The sequence below is a fragment of the Leucopleurus acutus genome, assembly GCF_964270905.1.
Source record: "Leucopleurus acutus genome assembly, contig: HAP1_SCAFFOLD_323, whole genome shotgun sequence".
Taxonomy (NCBI): domain Eukaryota; kingdom Metazoa; phylum Chordata; class Mammalia; order Artiodactyla; family Delphinidae; genus Leucopleurus; species Leucopleurus acutus.
The window spans coordinates 269091-289115 of record NW_028139025.1 but is presented as its reverse complement, the minus strand read 5'-3'; the positions used below and the strand labels follow the sequence as shown (position 1 = coordinate 289115).

Sequence of the window (20025 nt, the reverse complement as noted above, 5' to 3'; positions counted from 1 at the left end):
TGATTAGGAGGAAAATGGTGGAAGAGGGCAGGGTTAAGAATTAAGATTTCAAGAGCGTGAGAGTTAGACGACCAACCAGAGTTCCTAAGGTTCGGTGCCTGTAACTGTCGCCGCCGCTTAAGCCTGTCAAAGCAGTGGTACGGCTGCTGCCCTCGTACTTGCTACCTCTAGAAATATTCTTGCCAGTAGTGGCGGCAGCGGGACTCAATTACCCCCTTTTCTCACTCTCTCCAGAAGCTCCAGATGGCGTCTTCTGTGGGCAACGTGGCCGACAGCACAGAACCAACGAAACGTATGCTTTCCTTCCAAGGGTTAGCTGAGTTGGCACATCGAGAGTATCAGGCAGGAGATTTTGAGGCAGCTGAGAGACACTGCATGCAGCTGTGGAGACAAGAGCCAGACAATACTGGAGTACTTTTATTACTTTCATCTCTACACTTCCAGTGTCGAAGGCTGGACAGATCTGCCCACTTTAGTACTCTGGCAATTAAACAGAACCCTCTTCTGGCAGAAGCCTATTCGAATTTGGGGAATGTGTACAAGGAAAGAGGGCAGTTGCAGGAAGCAATTGAGCATTACCGGCATGCATTGCATCTCAAACCAGATTTCATCGATGGTTATATTAACCTGGCAGCCGCTTTGGTAGCAGCAGGCGACATGGAAGGGGCAGTACAAGCTTACGTCTCTGCTCTTCAGTGCAATCCTGATTTGTACTGTGTTCGCAGTGACCTGGGGAACCTGCTCAAAGCCCTGGGTCGCTTGGAAGGAGCCAAGGCATGTTATTTGAAAGCAATGGAGATGCAACCGAACTTTGCAGTAGCTTGGAGTAATCTTGGCTGTGTTTTCAATGCACAAGGGGAGATTTGGCTTGCAATTCATCACTTTGAAAAGGCTGTCACCCTTGACCCCAATTTTCTGGATGCTTATATCAATTTAGGAAATGTCTTGAAAGAGGCACGGATTTTTGACAGAGCTGTGGCAGCTTACCTTTGTGCCCTAAGCTTGAGCCCAAATCATGCAGTGGTACATGCCAACCTGGCTTGTGTATACTATGAGCAAGGCCTGATAGATCTGGCAGTAGACACCTGCAGGCGAGCTATTGAATTGCAACCACATTTCCCTGATGCTTACTGCAACCTAGCCAACGCTCTGGAAGAGAAGGGCAGTGTTGCCGAAGCAGAAGAGTGTTATAATACAGCTCTGCGGCTGTGTCCCACCCATGCAGACTCTCTGAATAACCTAGCCAATATCAAAGGAGACCAGGGAAACTTTGAAGAGGCAGTTCGCTTGTATTGTAAAGCATTAGAAGTCTTCCCAGAGTTTGCTGTTGCCCATTCAAATTTAGCAAGTGTATTGCAGCAGCAGGGAAAACTGCAGGAAGCTCTGATGCATTATAAGGAGGCTGTTCGAATCAGTCCTACTTTTGCTGATGCCTATTGTAACATGGGAAACACTCTAAAGGAGATGCAGGATGTTCAGGGAGCCTTGCAGTGTTATACTCGTGCCATTCAGATTAACCCTGCACTTGCGGATGCCCACAGCAATCTGGCTTCCATCCACAAGTATTCAGGGAATATTCCAGAAGCAATTGCTTCTTATCGCACTGCTCTGAAGCTTGAACCTGATTTTCCTGACGCTTATTGTGATTTGGCTCATTGCCTGCAGATTGTCTGTGATTGGACAGACTATGATGAGCGAATGAAGAAGTTGGTCAGCATTGTGGCTGACCAGCTGGAGAAGAATAGGTTGCCTTCTGTGCAGCCTCATCATAGTATGCTCTATCCTCTTTCTCATGGCTTCAGGAAGGCTATTGCTGAGAGCCATGGGAACCTCTGCTTGGATGAGATCAGTGCCCTTCATAAACCACCGTACGAACATCCAAAAGACTTGAAGCTCAGTGATGGTCGACTGCGTGTAGGATACGTGAGTTCTGACTTTGGGAATCATCCTACTTCTCATCTTATGCAGTCTATTCCAGGCATGCACAATCCTGATAAATTTGAGGTATTCTGTTATGCCCTGAGCCCAGATGATGGCACAAACTTCCGAGCGAAGGTGATGGCAGAAGCCCATCATTTCATTGATCTTTCTCAGATTCCATGCAATGGGAAAGCAGCTGATCGCATCCATCAAGATGGTATACACATCCTTGTAAATATGAATGGTTATACCAGGGGTGCTCGAAATGAACTCTTTGCTCTCAGGCCAGCTCCTGTTCAGGCAATGTGGCTGGGCTACCCTGGGACCAGTGGCGTGCTTTTCATGGATTATATCATCACTGATCAGGAAACTTCACCTGCTGAAGTTGCTGAGCAGTATTCTGAGAAACTGGCTTATATGCCCCGTACTTTCTTTATTGGTGATCATGCTAATATGTTCCCTCACCTGAAGAAGAAGGCAGTCATCGATTTTAAGTCCAATGGGCACATTTATGACAATCGGATTGTGCTGAATGGCATCGACCTCAAAGCATTTCTTGATAGTCTCCCAGATGTGCAGATTGTCGAGATGAAATGTCCTGATGGAGGAGACAACGCAGACAGCAGTAATACGGCTCTTAATATGCCTGTCATTCCTATGAATACTATTGCAGAGGCAGTTATTGAAATGATTAACAGAGGACAAATTCAGATAACAATTAATGGATTCAGTCTTAGCAATGGACTGGCAACTACCCAGATCAACATTAAGGCTGCCACTGGAGAGGAGGTTCCCCGTACCATTATTGTAACCACCCGTTCTCAGTACGGGTTACCGGAAGATGCCATTGTGTACTGTAACTTCAATCAGTTATATAAAATTGACCCATCTACTTTGCAGATGTGGGCAAATATTCTGAAGCGTGTTCCCAATAGTGTACTGTGGCTGTTGCGTTTTCCAGCAGTAGGAGAACCTAATATTCAACAGTATGCACAAAATATGGGCCTTCCCCAGAAGCGTATCATTTTTTCACCTGTTGCTCCTAAAGAGGAACATGTTCGGAGAGGCCAGCTGGCTGATGTCTGCTTGGACACTCCACTCTGTAATGGACACACCACAGGGATGGATGTCCTTTGGTCAGGGACACCGTGGTGACTATGCCAGGAGAGACTCTTGCTTCCCGAGTTGCAGCTTCCCAGCTCACTTGTTTAGGCTGTCTTGAGCTTATTGCTCAAAATAGACAAGAATATGAAGACATAGCTGTGAAACTGGGAACTGATCTAGAATACCTGAAGAAAATTCGTGGCAAAGTCTGGAAGCAGAGAACATCTAGCCCTCTGTTCAACACCAAACAATACACAATGGACCTAGAGCGGCTCTATCTACAGATGTGGGAGCATTACGCAGCTGGCAACAAACCTGATCACATGATTACGCCTGTTGAAGTCACTGAGTCGGCCTAAATAATGACTGTGTGCACAGGAGAATTACCCTGTACCTGAGCCTCAACCTTCTGGGGGAAAGGGAACTACTTTTTTCTTATCTGTACAATACCATGCTGCAGATGGGTGACAGTCAATGATAAGAAATAGCACAACCAGACTTGCTTCCTGCATGATCATGATCACGATAGGGAGAGACACAAGAGATGGGAAACTGCTGTTGCACAAGGAGTCTCCATAGAATTTTGCAGCAGCCAGGTGTCTGGAAGGTCTGGAAGGTAAGTCTGGAAGGTCTGATCTCCCTTGGTCTTCCATGGGATGGATGGTTAGTGTGGAAGGGAGATAGAGATTGCCCAGCCGTTTTGTGATTATCATGGATTGATCGAGTCTTCTGAATTAATATTTTTCTTTATATTTTGGGTATTGGAGCTTTTAAAAATGTTTGGTTTCGGGTATTTGTATTCATGTGAAGTGTGTATGATTCTCTTGAGATAAGCTTTTAAGCTAAAATATTCCTTGTTTTAGTTTCTGAACTCTACAGATAAATGGGGACTTTGCTGGTGTAGTCTTTTTATAGGTTTTATAAACCACTTGAGCCTATATCAGTCATTTTAGTGTCTGACATAATGTTTGGAACTATCAGTGCTTTGTTGGTTTATAGATGATGGCTTAAATTCTTTTCCTGATCCGTTTGCTTCTTCCCTTCCCCCCACTTTAAAAATTCTCCTGTAACTTGGCTAACAAAAAACCAAGTCTGATTCAAAACCTCCCAGAGTGTTTCTCTTAACCGCATCATCTGGTGCCAAATGAAGATTCTTAGGAGCGATTATTAATTCTGAAGGGCACAGTTGTGGTACTGTCACTGATGATAATAATAATGGATTTTTGGCCTAGAGTTTTGACCTATTTCACCAGTGTTTTACCGTTGGCTGCCCCTCTATGCTGCTTCCAAAAGTGATAGTGTGTGTTAAGATTTTTACTTTCATTTCTAATGTTTGTTTGTTTTTTTTAGTGAATCCTGTTCTTCCTTTTTCTTTCAGCAGAAATGAAATCCCAGGTAAGTATAAGTATTCAAATATTTGATCAGTAAGTCACAGTTATCTCCAGTACATTAAATAACTTTCATCAAAAAACATGTTATAGGTAAAAAGCTCTGAAGGACCAGCTATGTATATGATAATTATGTTTCAGACCTTCTAGGGTATTATATATAATAACTTGTCTTCTGGACGTGGTCTTGAAGTCTTTATGGATTCAGTCTCAGTAGTAGCAAACTGCACTGCTACTTGGTTTGGAGTACAAATTAGACTTTAGCCCTCCTGGAGGTTGAGTTTTTGGTATTGAAAACCATAGGAATGAAATTATTGTATTTCAACAAAGGATCGAGGGCTTGAGGCTTAAACAAGGCAACATACGTGTGGGAAGCAGTCAGCCTTGAGGGCAGGTAAGGACATGCCAGGCATGCGGCCGCTGCTCGAAGGGACTGTCCCTACTTGTTCCCCTCCTTGTTCCATTCCATGGGAGATAAATCACCAGGGCCCAGAGGTCAGAAAGAATGTAAAATGAGACAAGCAAAGCTGTCTCCCCCCTGCACATGCAGGTTATTTTTGATGCTTCTGGGTTTATGGGTTTCCTCCCAGGGAAGTTAACCTTGAGCCGAGACAGTCTGTAGATAATGTAAACCACCATCTGGCAACCTTCCGATTTCTAGTCTATATAATCTGCAACTGTAGCATAATAAAATTTGCCTTGCAACCATCAGTTGTCTTGGTCCTTCTGACCCCATCCGTCGGTGCTACTTCAGTTCCTTACCCCTTCCCTTCTGACCCTGGGCGGTGAGATCCTCTTTCTCCGGCTGGTCCGCGGCAAGTGGCACTCGAACAGGGACCTGAAGCGTGAAGGCAATTAAAAGAAAAAGAAAGTGCAGGTAAGAGAACCCTTATGCAAAATATGTGTGGCCACCAGTAAAAGTGGAACTAATAGAGGCATAAGGCAATAGTCAGAAGTAAAATAAGATGGGGCAAAAGGGCTCAAAGATGTATGAATTATTTGCTCAGGTTTTACTTTCGATGCTTAAAGCTCGGGGTAATAAAGTTTCTACCTCACAGTTGACTGAATTTTTACAGAATATCCATGGTGTATCTCCCTGGTTTCCTGATGGCGGCTCTGTTGACATAGAAATCTGGCAGAAAGTTGGAGAAGATTAAAAGATTATTACAAGTCTCGAGGGCCTACTCATACTCCTGTTGTTACATATAGTTTGTGGAATCTGATAAAAAATATGTTTAGATTCTTCTCATGATAGTGTTGATTTGAATGTAAAGTCAGAAAAACATAAGCCTCTGACAGAAGGAGAGACTGTATTATCAGCTACTGTGTCGCCACTTCCTAAACCGAAAGAGCTAATTAATTTAAATATTTTAGATGAAGAGGAACATTTTGACTTAACAGATGAGGCTTGTAAACATAAAAGAGAGAAATATCCTGAGGATGATTTTCTAATGGCTGTGATAGATAAGTCAGTGAAAAAGCTGCAGGTTAATAAGGACTGTCTTCCTCAAAAATCCACATCTGTAAAAATGCTCAGTCCCTTGCAGCGCGCTGTACAAGGAGCAATAAAACGAGGAGAAGATCCTATTTTCTGTTGTCCCGTCATAGAAAGACCTGATCCTAATAATCCTCAACAAGCTACTAGGGAGCATCAGGCTCTCCCTTTGAAAGGTTTGAAAGATTGAAAATCTGCCTGTGCTCAATATGGGCCCACTGCTCCTTTTACTACTGCTATGGTTGACAGGAGAAGCTCTTCCCCCCGCTGATTGGAAGTCTATTGCACGAGCTTGTTTAAATGGTGGAGATTATTTAATATGGAAGTTTGATTTTTATGAACGGGCTGCTGAACAAGCAGAAAAGAATGCTGCCCATAATATTCCAGTTGATTACCATATGCTGATTGGGGAAGGACAATATCTTTCTTTACAAGATCAATTAACTTATCCCTTTGTTGCTTATCCTCAAATAAATCATTTGGCATTACAAGCCTGGAGGAAATGTCCTTCTACACACAAAACTGAAGATCTTTCAAAACTTAGACAGGGACCTGATGAACCATATGCTGATTTTGTAGATAGGTTGTCACAGGCGGTGGGGAGACTCATTGTGGACGGACTCACTGGTATGATTGTAGTTAAGCAACTTGCTTTTGAAAATGCTAATAATGCGTGTCAGGCTGCGATTCGACCTTGGAGAAAACGGGGAACATTGGAGGATTATATTCACCTTTGTGCAGACATTGGGCCTACTTATATACAGGGTGCTGCTGTGGCTGCAGCATTAACTAAAGTGGGGTTTAAAAACAATCAAAAGAAAACAAAGACTTGTTTTAAATGCAGAAAGGCAGGTCATTTTGCTAGAGAATGTAGATCTTTTAATTCTAACCCTAGTCCTTCCTTCCCTACTCAGAAACCTCCAGATGGTCAGAAAATCCCTGGTTTATGCCCTAAATGCAATAGGGGAAAACATTGGGCACAGATGGTTGCTCAGTGGGCCACAAGGATGGGCCACCACTGTCGGGAAACTCCGCCCGGGGCCTTCCCCAGCCCCAACAAATAATAAGGGTAATGTCTGTGTATCCTCCTCAAATTATCAATCAGACATTAACCAAAAACAAAAACATACAATATCCTCGCTCTCCGGAGCAACACCAGGAAGCGCAGGACTGGAGCTCAGTACCTCCGCCCGATATGTATTAACTCCTGAAATGGGTCCTCAGGCCCTCTCTGCAGGCATCTGTGGACCTTTACCCAAGGGTTTGATGGGACTATTATTGGGAAGAAGTAGTGTCACCATGAAAGGTTTAACTGTTATGCCAGGAGTCATGGTTTCTGACTACGAAGGAGAAATAAAAGTCATGGCACAAACTATTAAAAATATAATAACTATTTCTCCTGGTGATAAAATTGGACAATTGCTACTTTTGCCCTTTGTACCTCATGGACAAAGTTTACAACATCAGAAGAGAGAAACAAAGGCTTTTGGATCGTCTAATGCTGCCTACTGGATTCAGAAGATAGGGAAAGAACGTCCAGAAATGAAATGAACCATTAATGGAAAGGTTTTTTCAGGTTTGTTAGACACTGGAGCTGATGTCTCTGTTATGACGCAGATACACTGGCCTAAACGTTAGCCCATTAGTCCTACTATTACAGAACTTCACGGAATAGGACAAAGTTCTTCTCCTATGCAAAGTAGTCAGTTTTTTTTATGGCAAGATAGTGAGGACCATTCAGGATACTTCCAGCCTTATGTTTTGCCTGGGCTGCCTTTAAACCTCTGGGGCCGAGATATATTAAAAGAAATGGGAGTATTACTTTATAGTCCAAACTCTCAAGTCTCTAATATGATGTTGGATCAAGGATTTCTTCCCACAAAAGCGCTGGGAACAAATCAACAAGGAACTGTCTATCCTATTGATGTGAAAATAAAATATGATAGACAAGGTTTGGGTTTTTCTTAGGGGCCTTGGAGTCTCCTCCACTCACTGCTGATCCAATTACTTGGCTGACTGATGACCCTGTATGGGTGGACCAATGGCCCCTCACAAAGGAGAAATGAGAAGCTGCAGAACAATTAGTACTGAAACAATTAGGGCATTTAGAAATTTCCAGTAGTCCTTGGAATACTCCTATTTTTATTATCAAGAAAAAACCTGGAAAATATAGGTTATTACAGGATCTAAGAGCTGTTAATAAAACTATGCTAATAATGGGAGCTCTTCAACCAGGCCTACCCTCTCCAACAGCCATACTACACAATTATCATCTTTTAGTTATAGATTTAAAAGATTGTTTTTTCACTATTCCTTTGTTTCCTGAAGATAGAAAACATTTTGCTTTTAGCTTGCCTGCCTTAAATTTTAAGGAACCCATGAGGAGATTTCAGTGGAAAGTATTGCCTCAGGGCATGGCAAATAGTCCTACATTATGCCAAAAATATGTGGCTCAGGCCTTGACTCCTGTGAGAAAAAGGTTTCCATCGTTATATCTCATACATTATATGGATGATATACTTTTAGCCACTGATAATATTTCTTTATTAGAGACTGCTTTTCAATTTTTACAACAGTCCTTACAATCATTTGGCTTGGTCATTGCCTCAAAAAAAATTCAAAGACAATCTCCATTTTTATATTTGGGAAAATATATTGATAACACTACTATTAGGCCTCAAAAACTGCAAATTCGAGTTGATAATTTAAAAACATTAAATGCTTTTCAAAAATTACTTGGCGATATTAATTGGCTAAGGCCTTCCTTAAAACTTACTACTGCTCAATTACAGCCTTTGTTTGATATTCTTAAAGGTGACTCAGATCCTCCTTCTTCACGCTCTATGACTCCAGAAGGATTTCAAGCTTTACAAATAGTCAATAGATCTATCAGTTCTACACAATTAACTAGAATTCATACTCACCTTCCAATTTTCTTAATAATTTGTCCAACTCCTCATGTGCCTACTGCCGTCTTATGGCAAACTGTTGGAATTATTGAATAGATTCATATGAAATCTACACCCTCTAAAGTTATTAACCCTTATTATGAACTTTTTAGTAATTTAATAATGCAAGGTAGAACTAGATGCTTACAACCTATAAGTATAGAACCTTCTCAAATTATTATCCCTTATTCAGTTAGTCCACAAAATTGGCTTTTTCAACATAGTAATGAATGGGGTCTTGCTCTTGCAGGATTTTCAGGTACCTTGGAATGCCATTACCCTGCTGATAAATTGATCCAATTCAGCAAACTTAACTCATATCTTTCCTTCTATAATTAGGCAACAGCCTGTTCCTCATGTACCTTTGGTTTTTACGGATGGTTCTTCTTCAGGAGTGGCTACTGTAATCATTGACGACGGAACAAACCTCATTAAAGAAACTTCCTTGACTTCAGCTCAACGTGTTGAACTGTATGCTGTCATTATGTCTTTTAAACATTTGCCTTCTATATCTTTTAATTTGTTTTCTGATAGTAAATATCTTATTAGCTTGTGATTTCTTCTAGAGACTGCGCGCATAGGACATACTAATGACCCTGAATTACCATCCTCTTTTCGTTTGCTTCAACAGCTTATTCGTTCCCATGATGGTCCTGTTGCAGGTCTGTATATCCGTGCTCATTCTAACTTGCCTGGTCCATTGACTAAACTTAATGCGACTGCAGATGTTTTAACTCGATCTAAACGTGATCTTTATCCTGTACATTTTCCTCCCAAGAATAGAGTTGAAGTTACTCCTCCTCGTCAATCTCTTTTCCCTAAAGCAGGACATGTCCCAATTTACCGTACTCCTCCTTTCCGTTCGTCATGCTGTCAAGAATGGCTAATATACTACATTCATTATCTTCATACTCTTGATACTCATGGTCCATGTCCTGGACACCCTCATATTATGGTAAGTTATGATCAAACTGCTTCACAAGCAGCACAGCAGTTGCACGCTTTACACCGTCAGTCAGCGGCTACATTACACACACAATTTTCCCTTACTGGTGAAGCCGCCCCACAAATTGTTAAGCAATGCGCACAATGCTTACCTCACCTTCCTGTTCCACATTATGTTGTTAATCCTCGTGGATTATTACCTAGACATTTATGGCAAATGGATGTTACTCATATCCCGTCTTTTGGGAAATTACAGTTTGTTCATGTCACTATCGATACTTATTCTGGTTTCCTCTGTGCTACAGCACAGACCGGAGAAGCTACTGAACATGTTATCACTCATTTATTACACTGTTTTGCTTTCATGAACCTTCCCAAAATTATTAAAACAGATAATGGGCCCGCTGCTTTTGCAACATTTTGTAATTCATTACAAAATTACCCATATTACAGGCATTCCATATACCCCTCAAGGACAAGGTATTATAGAACGTGCAAATAGATCTTTAAAGCTAACTATTGAAAAAATAAACAGGGGGGAATTGTATAGAACAACGCCACATAACCTTATAAATCATGCTCTGTTTATTTTAAATGTTCTCACTGTTGACAAATTTGGCTGCTCTGCAGGGGGAAGGTTGGTGGCTGAGCCAAGATTGGCCTCTCAATCTCCGGAGGTCCTCTGGAAAGATCCGTTAACCAGCACTTGGCATGGTTCTGATCCTGTGTTGATTTGGGGACGTGGTCACGTGTGTATCTTTCCCAGATCAGCGCCTGGACCTCGCTGGCTTCCTGAGCGCTTAGTCAAGCAAATAGATGGCTCGCCACAGCTCACCTAGTTCAGAAGATGAAGAAGCTCTGCACCTTTCCCGAAAATTTGACAGTGTTGATTGAGAAAAAGAAGAAGAAGAGGAGACCACTTGCCAGGACGACTCAAAGGAGTGATGTTCCAACTTGGGGACAAATTAAACAACTGGTTTCACGAGCTCAAGAGTCAGTGAAACAACAGAATAATCCTGTTACACCTGTAACTTTATTTTTGGCTATGTTGGCAACCATTTCATATGTTCCCTCTGTTAATGTAGCAACTTACTGGGCCTATGTACCTGATCCTCCACTATTACAACCCATATCTTGGTCTGAAGCAGAGTTTCCTGTATTTTACAATGATAACTGTTTATGGGCCTCTTATTGGGAATATAAAACAAATCAATATGTCTGTAAATTATACTAACTGGTTTAGTACCCATCCTGTCTGTCTTAGCCCATTGAATCTGGAAACTGGATGTGTAAAGGCTATTAGTTATGAGCATACAGATGTTTATGAGGGAACGGATCAATCAATTAGTTTGTCAGGCTCTCCAGGCATCCTTCGTTTTACAGGAACCAACATTACTCTTACATGCCAGGCTACCAGCCGACGAGAGGATCTTAAGGATACCATCATTTGGTATAAAATGGGCAAGCTATTAATATTAGAGGTCAAATCTCATACGGCTCACCACTTAGGGATTCCGCTATTACTATAGCCAAGGTTACAGGTGAAGATTCAGGAAATTATTTCTGTATGAAGCGTTTACTTGGAGGACAAGGGATACTTATAGCTGGACATAAGGTTACTATGCTTAACAGAAAATCAAAAAATCAATTGCCTCCCCTTATGACCGTTAACTTTCCTGCATCCAATTTTGAACGTTGCAATGCATCTTGGAATAATAACCAAATATGGTCTACTATAGATTATACCAAGCTGTCAATTCTTATCTCTTCTTTTCCCATCATAGATAGGTTTATCACATTTCAAAAGAACTGGGATATATGGAAACTAGCTCTAACTTATTCCAATACACCTGTTATAACTTGTGTTGCTCCTCCGTATACACTTTTGTTTGGTTCTATTAACATTGGTAATTCTTCCAAAGGAGGATATAATATTAGCTGTGTTAGTTGTATTTTTAGCAGTTGTATGTTCCCTTCTGCAGGAACACAATCTGTGCTTATACTAAAACAACCCATGTATGTTATGGTGCCTGTACATCTGAGAGAACCTTGGTATGAAGATACTGGAGTACAGGCATGGGTGGAACTCTCTAAAGCCTTGCAGAGAAGGAGACGCTTTCTTGGGTGGCTAATAGTAAGTTTACTTGCCTCGGCTGCTCTGTCTGCTACTGTGGCTACTGCCAGTCTTGCTCTTTCACAGAGTATTCATCATGCTCACTTTGCTAATCAGTTATCTCAACATACCAGTCTTGCTTTATCTTTACAAAGTCACATAGATTTACAGATTAATAACAAGTTAGATGAATTCAAAAACGCAATTTTGGGGATTGGAGATCAGATAGAAGCATTAAAATTGAGGATGCGTTTAGCTTGTCATGCAAAGTATACATGGATGTGTGTTACTCCTTAAAAGTACAGTGACTATTTGGGAATGGGAAAAAGTAAAAATGCATCTGCTGAGTGTTTGATCAGATAATAATATTAGTCTTGATCTTAAGAAATTAAATGCTGAAATTCAGGGTATACAAAATACACATCTTGATGATGTTTCACCAGAAGATGTAATTCAAACTTTACTGGATCATTTAAAGTGGTTAAACCCTCAGTCTTGGATTACTGGAAGGTTGTCAGGATTTATTACCCTGGCCATAATTTGCCTATTATTGATAATAATCTTCTCATGTCTGTTTCGTATCCTCATGCAACAGTACACTACTCTCGGCACTAAACTTCATGGAATTATTTTGCAGCAAAAGTTAAAAAATAAAAAAGGGGGACCTGTGGGAAGCAGTCAGCCTTGAGAGCAGGTAAGGACATGCTAGGCATGCCGCCGCTGCTCGAAGGGACTGTCCCTACTTGTTCCCCTCCTTGTTCCATTCCATGGGAGATAAATCACCAGGGCCCAGAGATCAGAAAGAATGTAAAATGAGACAAGCAAAGCTGTCTTCCCCCTGCACATGCAGGTTATTTCTGATGCTTCTGGGTTTATGGGTTTTCTCCCAGGGAAGTTAACCTTGAGCCGAGACAGTCTGTAGATAATGTAAACCACCATCTGGCAACCTTCCGATTTCTAGTCTAGATAATCTGCAACTGTAGAGCAATAAAATTTGCCTTGCAACCATCAGTTGTCTTGGTCCTTCTGACCCTATTCGTCGGTGCCACTTCAGTTCCTTACCCCTTCCCTTCTGACCCTGGGCGGTGAAATCCTCTTTCTCCGGCTGGTCCGCGGCACACATGAATATGTGTTTTTGTCTTGCTGTACTGCACCTGTGCTGTCTAGTAACAGATATTTTGTCTGCTAGTAGTGTTCTAGATTATGTCTTTCCAAAGCACTGAGGCAGTGCACCTATTCTGTAGTTGCAGCTGATGCCTGAATGTAGCCTAGCTGACAAATTATTGATTAATAAGAACTTGAATTTCTGAAAGATTTGTACTGTTAACCAAAATCTGAGCAAGGAGTCTCAAATGTAATTCTTAGCCAGAATTACATGTTAATGAACCATTTAACAGTGTGAATCAAGGAACATCAGTGTAAGGATTTCTTTTAATTTATTTTTTACCTGCTTGAGATATCAGTTAAAGTTTGCCAGCTTGGTTGCAGATGAACGGACGTTTGAAGTTCACCAAACTACTTAATGTGGGATAGGATAATAGACTTCCAGCGCCCTCAAGGCTGTGACCTTGCAGCCATTTTACATAGCACATCCTCCTCCTATAGGGATGAACCTTTCCCTGGCCCGAAAAGTAGCAGCTCTGTTGAAGCTTTGCTTATTGTAACAGGCTTTTGTTTCCAGGTTACATGTCTGTGGAAGACTTAATTCTGAATAGAGATATAGATATTACTGGAAACTAATTGTTTTTTCTATTATACTCTGATTTATCAAAAAAGTAAAACATTTAAACTGTGCTACAGAAATTCAGAAGTTGTCTTGCAATCTTTAAACAACAAATGAATGAGTTGCCCTTAAAAAAAAAAAAACAGGATTAAGCAGTTAAGCTGTTGGTCCCACATCAGACAAATTATCCTTATACCTCCTGTCAATATTGTTAACAGAGACTGTTATTTTATTAATCCTTATGATCCCGTGATTCTTTCTTTCATGTTTCAGGGCACAGCAGGTGAGAGAGTGGATTTGTTAAGCTGGGTGGGCTTATCCTTCTTTTATGCGTTCATTCAATTTTATGTTCATTTACTTATTGTACACACATGGCAATAGAAGCTGCTAAAGCAATCATTGCTATTCTGCAAAACAACAAGGCGCAGAAGCAGATGTCTTATTTCTGAGATTTCTCCCCCCAGGATTATTATGATTAAAGATCCTTTCCCCCCACTCCCTGGAGAGGACAAGGGGCTGCTCGCTGGAGGTTTTTTAATGACTTGGGGAAAGGCTCAAATATCCCCCCATTATGGTAATCCACCCCAGGGGCAAACCACACAAGAATATTATGAATTTATTTTATTTTTCTATCCTTGCAAAGGTAATACTCAGCTCATTAGAATATGAAAACTATACTGTCAAATTTCAGAATTACATGGATGAAGAAAATCACCAAAGTGGCATCATATCACGTGTGTTATAGTTGTATTTACTATATTGACTATATTAACTATGTTGTGTTAACAATATATTGTATAACTATATATTGAAAAGGCAAAATGCTGTAACTTATTTCAGAGAAAATAATTATGTTGGCAAACCCCAAATTGTACACTGTAGACAGGTCCTAAGAAAAGAAGATTTAATTCATAGTGGACAAGAGGTTAGCTTCTGTTTTCAGCCATGTGCTATTTCAAGAACTAAACGTCATGAATAATACAGGATATAAGAGGAATAGTCTAAAGACCGAAAAGCACATTTTGATTAGGAAAGAGAATTTATGGCTTAAGTCTTTTTTTTTTTTAAGGAAAACTGCCTTATTATATGAGATAAGAAAATTGTTTCCTTCTTTTCTTCCTTGCTTTCTTCTTTTCCTTTTTTTTAACCTTTTTAATTTTGGATATTTGACCTCTAAGCTGAGATGACTGAAAATGCCTCCTCTGGGCATCAACCTTTTTGAAAGACTTTTTCCCCCTCCCTAAGGTCTATTTGTCTCTTGGAGGCATTGCCTACATTACTCACCAAGAGGCAAGCATTTGTCCTTGCACTAAATGCTGACATCTCCTGATAAGAGGGAAGCTGCAAAGTAGAAGAATTGAAGGTCAATATGTTGATAGTGGTCTCAAGAGCATTGATGTACATTTGTGTATTGGGGAAGGGGAGAGAAGCTTGAGAGTGGGCCAGTGGGGAGGGGTAAGTATTTTGTGATGCTGTCTACCTATGGGCTTATAAAGTTTACAGCTGCATTAGGAGGACAAGCATTACCATTAGCATGAAAAGTAGGGCAGACCTCAGTTGCAAAAGCTTCTAGCCATACACATAGGGCAATACGTAAATGATACACCTTATTGCATTCACCCATTCACCCTCCCCTGTTCATGCTAATTGGAAATTTCAGTCCATTTCAGAGAAGTAACACAACTATCGATCATTTTCCCTGGCACGAATCTTCCTAGAGCTCACGCACTAGCCCATGTGTCTTAGATTTAATATCTGATCACTAGCTGGATTGAAGCCAAGAGGTGGTTCCCAAAGTTGCTGCACATTAGAATCACCTGGGGAACTCTGAGACCTCCCTGTGCCCAGGCTCCTCCCTAGACCTACTGAATCAAAATCTCTGGGGCTGGGACCCAGACACCAATGTTTTTCTTAAAAGCTCTTTAGGTAATTCAAATGAGCAGCAAAGCTTGAGAAGCAGCCCAATAACGGGAACAAACTTATTTCACACAGATAAAGTGGGGCAATTCATATGTTAAAAGAGCATGAATATATGTCCATGCCTCTCTCACGCTTTGTCACAGTTTACCCTTCCCCCTCCCCATATCCTCAAGTCCGTTCTCTAGTAAGTCTGTGTCTTTATTCCTGTTTTACCCCTAGGTTCTTCATGACATTTTTTTTCCTTAAATTCCATATATATGTGTTAGCATACGGTATTTGTCTCGCTCTTTCTGACTGACTTCTACACTGTTGGTGGGGATGTAAATCGGTGCAACCACTATGGAAAACACTATGGCAGTTCCTCAAAAAGCTAAAAGTAGAGCTACCATATGATCCAGCAATCTTACTCCTGGGCATATATCTGGACAAAACTATAATTCGAAAACATACATGCACCCCTATGTTCACAGCAGCACTATTTATAATAGCCAAGACATGAAAACAACCTAAATGTCCACTCACAGATGAATGGATAAAGATGTGATATATATAAAATGGAATACTACTCAGCTATAAAAAAAGAATGAAATAATGCCATTTGCAGCAACATGGCTGGACCTAGAGACTATTATACTAAATGAAGTAAGTGAGAAGGAGAAAGACAAATACCATATGATATCACTTATATGTGGAATCTAGAATATGATACAAATGAACTTATCCATGAAACAGAAACAGACTCACAGACATAGCACACAAACTTGTGGTTCCCGAGGGGAAGGGGGAGGTGGGGGAGTGATGGATTGGGAGTTTGGGATTAGCAGAGGTAACCTATTATATATATGATGGATAAACAACAAGGTCCTACTGTATAGTACAGGGAACTATAGTCAATGTCCTGTAATTAACCATAATGGAAAAGAATATGAAAAATTATATATACGTGTAACTGAATCACTTTGTTGTACAGCATAAACTAAACATTGTATATCAACTATACTTCAGTAAAATAAATTTTTAAAAAAAGGAAAAAAAACATGAATATATATATATATATTTCTTTTTTTCCTCTTTATTCTGTTTGTGTTTCAAATAGGCTTTTTTTTTTTCCTTCTGCAAAAAGCGTTATTGTTTCCATTTGGTCCAAGGCTTGGGAGAGGGCTCCAGGGCGGTTACAGAGCTGCCTAGTAGCTGCAGAGCAGGGCTTCAGGCAGAAGCTCTGATGCCAGAGGGGCTCCTCAGAGGCCGCTGGACTTCAGAGACTCCTGTTTGTGCTCGAGGGTGAGCCTTTCAAAGAGATACTCGCCCAGCACAGCCTGCGGACCAGCCAGCCTGCGGAGGTTGGTCAGGTGGTCGCCCATCTTCTTGATGAGTTTCACCTGCTCCTCCAGGAAGCGGCTCTCCAGGAAGTCACAGAGGTGGGAGTCTGCGCGGGCGGAAGCCAGGGCGCGCAGATCTGATAGTGCCTGGTGCAGGCTCTTCTCCCTAAGAATGGCGGCTTCCACAGCGTCCTGGGTTTTACCCCACTCATCTTGAGAAGGCTTCCGCGCATCCTGGAAGAGGGCGCGGCCACAGCACTGGTTTTGCATTTTCAAGAGACGCTGCGCGCCCTCACACTTCTCCTCAGCCAGTTGGCGAAAAATGTGGCCCACACTGTCCAGAGTCCCATCGTTGCTGTCGAAATAGAAGCTCAGAGAGAGGTAAGTGTCCCCAGATGCATGTTGAACAGGCGGTGGACGGCGGCCTCCACTTCGATGGAATAATTCTGACGCACCTGGGAACTCGTGGTTGATCAGTGATAAGGAGCTAAGCTCAAAAAACGGTGTTGGCCTGTCCTGGAGGCTGAGGATAGCTGAGTGGCTGATTCCAAAGGTTGCGACAGGAAGAAAGGTTGCAGGGTGGTCGGGGGCTGGAGCAAGGAGCGTCCCTGGGTCTGTTCATTCCAAACACTGTTGAAGCAAAAGACAGAACTGCAGGACTGCCGAGCGCACTGCCTCAAATAGGCTTTGATATAAATGAACCAGAAGTCCAAGCAAGGACAAAACTTACCCTTCCCCCCGCCAAAATAGCTGGCGATACTAGAATCTAGACCTGGGAAGGGATTCTTCCATTACTTTCTGAACATTCCAAGCCACTAGAGCAGTGGTTCTCAAAGTATGGTCACCTTGTAACCAAGCAGTACCCTATGGGGCCTTCCTAGGACAGACCCATCCCCCATATCCTCTGCTGTAGTTCCTCTCTGAAGTACTCAGATAATAGTATCTCAGGCATATTTCTTGAGTTTTCAGATGCTAAAAACCACCACCCAAGGGAAGAAATTAACTCCTTGATGATCATGAGCACGTAGCCCCCAGACCTTCTGGCACCTAAGGATGGATAATGTTACCTGCCCTGTGGCCTCCACATCAACCAATCAGAGGATTGTGCACGAGCTGATCACATTCCCTGGGACGTCCCTCCCTCACCTGGCCTTTAAACATGCTTTGCTGAAATCCTTTGGAGATTTCAGGGTGTTTTGGAACTCGGGCCACCCCTCTCCTTGCTCGATCCTGCAATAAACCTTTCTCTACTCCAGACTCCAACCTTTAGGTTTGTTTGGCCTCACTGTGCTTCAGACACACGAACCTGCATTCGGTAACAACCTGACCAGTTTTACCAGCGTCCCCTGATAATGTGTCAGATATTCAAGTTTTAGGGCCCTGTCCCAGCCCTATGCAATCAGCAACTCTGGTGGGGCTCAGTGATCTCTGTTATAACAGGCCCTCCAGATGATTTTTATTCACCTTAAAGTTTGAAAATATCTGCATTGTCAGCTGGCCAAAGCGTCCACCAGCAGGTGAAGGGGAGTGGTGCCTGGAAAAGATAGGGACCAGCCAAGGCAAGTACAGCAGCATTTGCCGTGGTGGTAATGGAGAATGCCTTTTCTCCACTGGTTGGCACAGACTAGGATCTGGGAGCAGTGGCAGGGTTATTTAGGATGCTTTACGTTTCAATGTAGAGGGACCGCTGTCCTGGTTTGCCAGGGACTTGCCCTGTGTGAGCACTTAAAATCTCATCCTGGCAAACCCCTTAGCCCTGGGTTTGAAAAACGTAGGGAATAACATGAAATTTAGGGGAAACATGATCTAGGTTTTGGGCAAGTCACAAGTGCTAATTAAAGCTAAGCAAGTATGGACAACACTAGCATTCTTTAGCCCTTTGCGGGGAGGTAAATCTGATTGGGTGAAAGGACTTATTGTTAAGAGATCTTTGTAGAAACATCCCCTTCTGCTTAGTCCGCTGGTTCTCAGTTCTGGCTAGACATTGGCATCGTCTGAGGAGATTTAAAATGATTTTATTGGTCTACGATGACCAACCGTCAGTGTGAGGGTTTTTAAAAAGTGCTTCAGATGATTCTAATGCACAACCAAATTTAGGTGCCACTGCTTAAGCTTTTGAACCGCTGCTGCATATTTTCACCTCATCTTCCTATGAGAATATCCAACTGTAGTTGAGGTTTGTTTTTTTTTTTCTTTTTCTAACTGTCTTATTATAAGATTTACTGTCTTAAATAAGGTTGAATGTACAGAAAATCTTGCTAGTCCATCTGGTATAGCTGGATACTTAGAATAATATAGTTAAGATATATACCATTTAAGTATTGTGACAGGCCTTTTTTTTGAAATTAACATATGCATTGAATTAGTATGTTCTCTTTTGAAGTTGTTCTGTTGGGGAGCTATACCTCTAATCTGCCATTGCTAAATATCTGGACACCTCTTATTAGGAATTGCTTTTAGAAATCTTTAGGGATTAAAACCAAGATTGCTGTATTATTTGTACTGGAACCACAAAAACCTCACAGAGTTCCCCCGCTGTACCTTCTACCCCCACTCTAACCCTTGGCAACTTCTAATCTGTTCTCCATCTCCACAGTTTTGTTATTTTAAGAATAATATGTAAACATAATCATGAATTACTTAATCTTCGGAGATCGGCTTTTCAAAATTTTTCCCTCGGCATCATTCCCTTGAAGTTCATTTCAATTTTTGCGTATATTAATAATTTGTTCCTTTCTGTTGCTCGGTAGTATTCTATCATAAGATTTTATCACAATTTGTTTCAACATTCATCCACTGAAAGACATTTGGGTAGTTGCCAGTTTTTGGCTATTATAAATAAAACTGCTATGAACATTTATGTGTAAGTTTCTGTGGGAACTTAATTAAGTTTTTGTTTCTTTTGGATAAATGCTCAAGAGTACAATTACTGCGTTGTAGGGTGAATCTACTTTTAGGATTAAAAGAGACTGTCAAGCTGTTGATCAGAGTGGCTAAACCATTTTATTTTCCCACCAGTGATGTGATATAATTTTTCTATGTACTCGCCAGCATTTGATGTTGTCACTATACTTTAATTTTAGTTACTCTCTGACATCTCATTATGGTCTTAATTGGCATTTCCCTAATGGCTAATGCTGCTGAGCATCT

General features: G+C 41.5%; 2 pseudogenes across 2 annotated transcripts; one reads left to right on the top strand and one right to left on the bottom strand.

Moving 5' to 3' along the window:
* Nucleotides 1–243: 243 nt before the first annotated feature.
* LOC309978947 (UDP-N-acetylglucosamine--peptide N-acetylglucosaminyltransferase 110 kDa subunit-like) lies at nt 244–3383 on the top strand (annotated as a pseudogene). The gene has a single exon. The product of its transcript is annotated as a UDP-N-acetylglucosamine--peptide N-acetylglucosaminyltransferase 110 kDa subunit-like (transcript).
* Nucleotides 3384–16794: 13411 nt separating this feature from the next.
* On the bottom strand, nt 16795–18187 carry LOC309978945 (ferritin light chain-like; annotated as a pseudogene). The gene is made up of 2 exons: nt 18162–18187; nt 16795–17337 (listed from the first exon to the last, which is right to left on the bottom strand). The product of its transcript is annotated as a ferritin light chain-like (transcript).
* Between the last annotated feature and the right edge of the window lie 1838 nt (nt 18188–20025).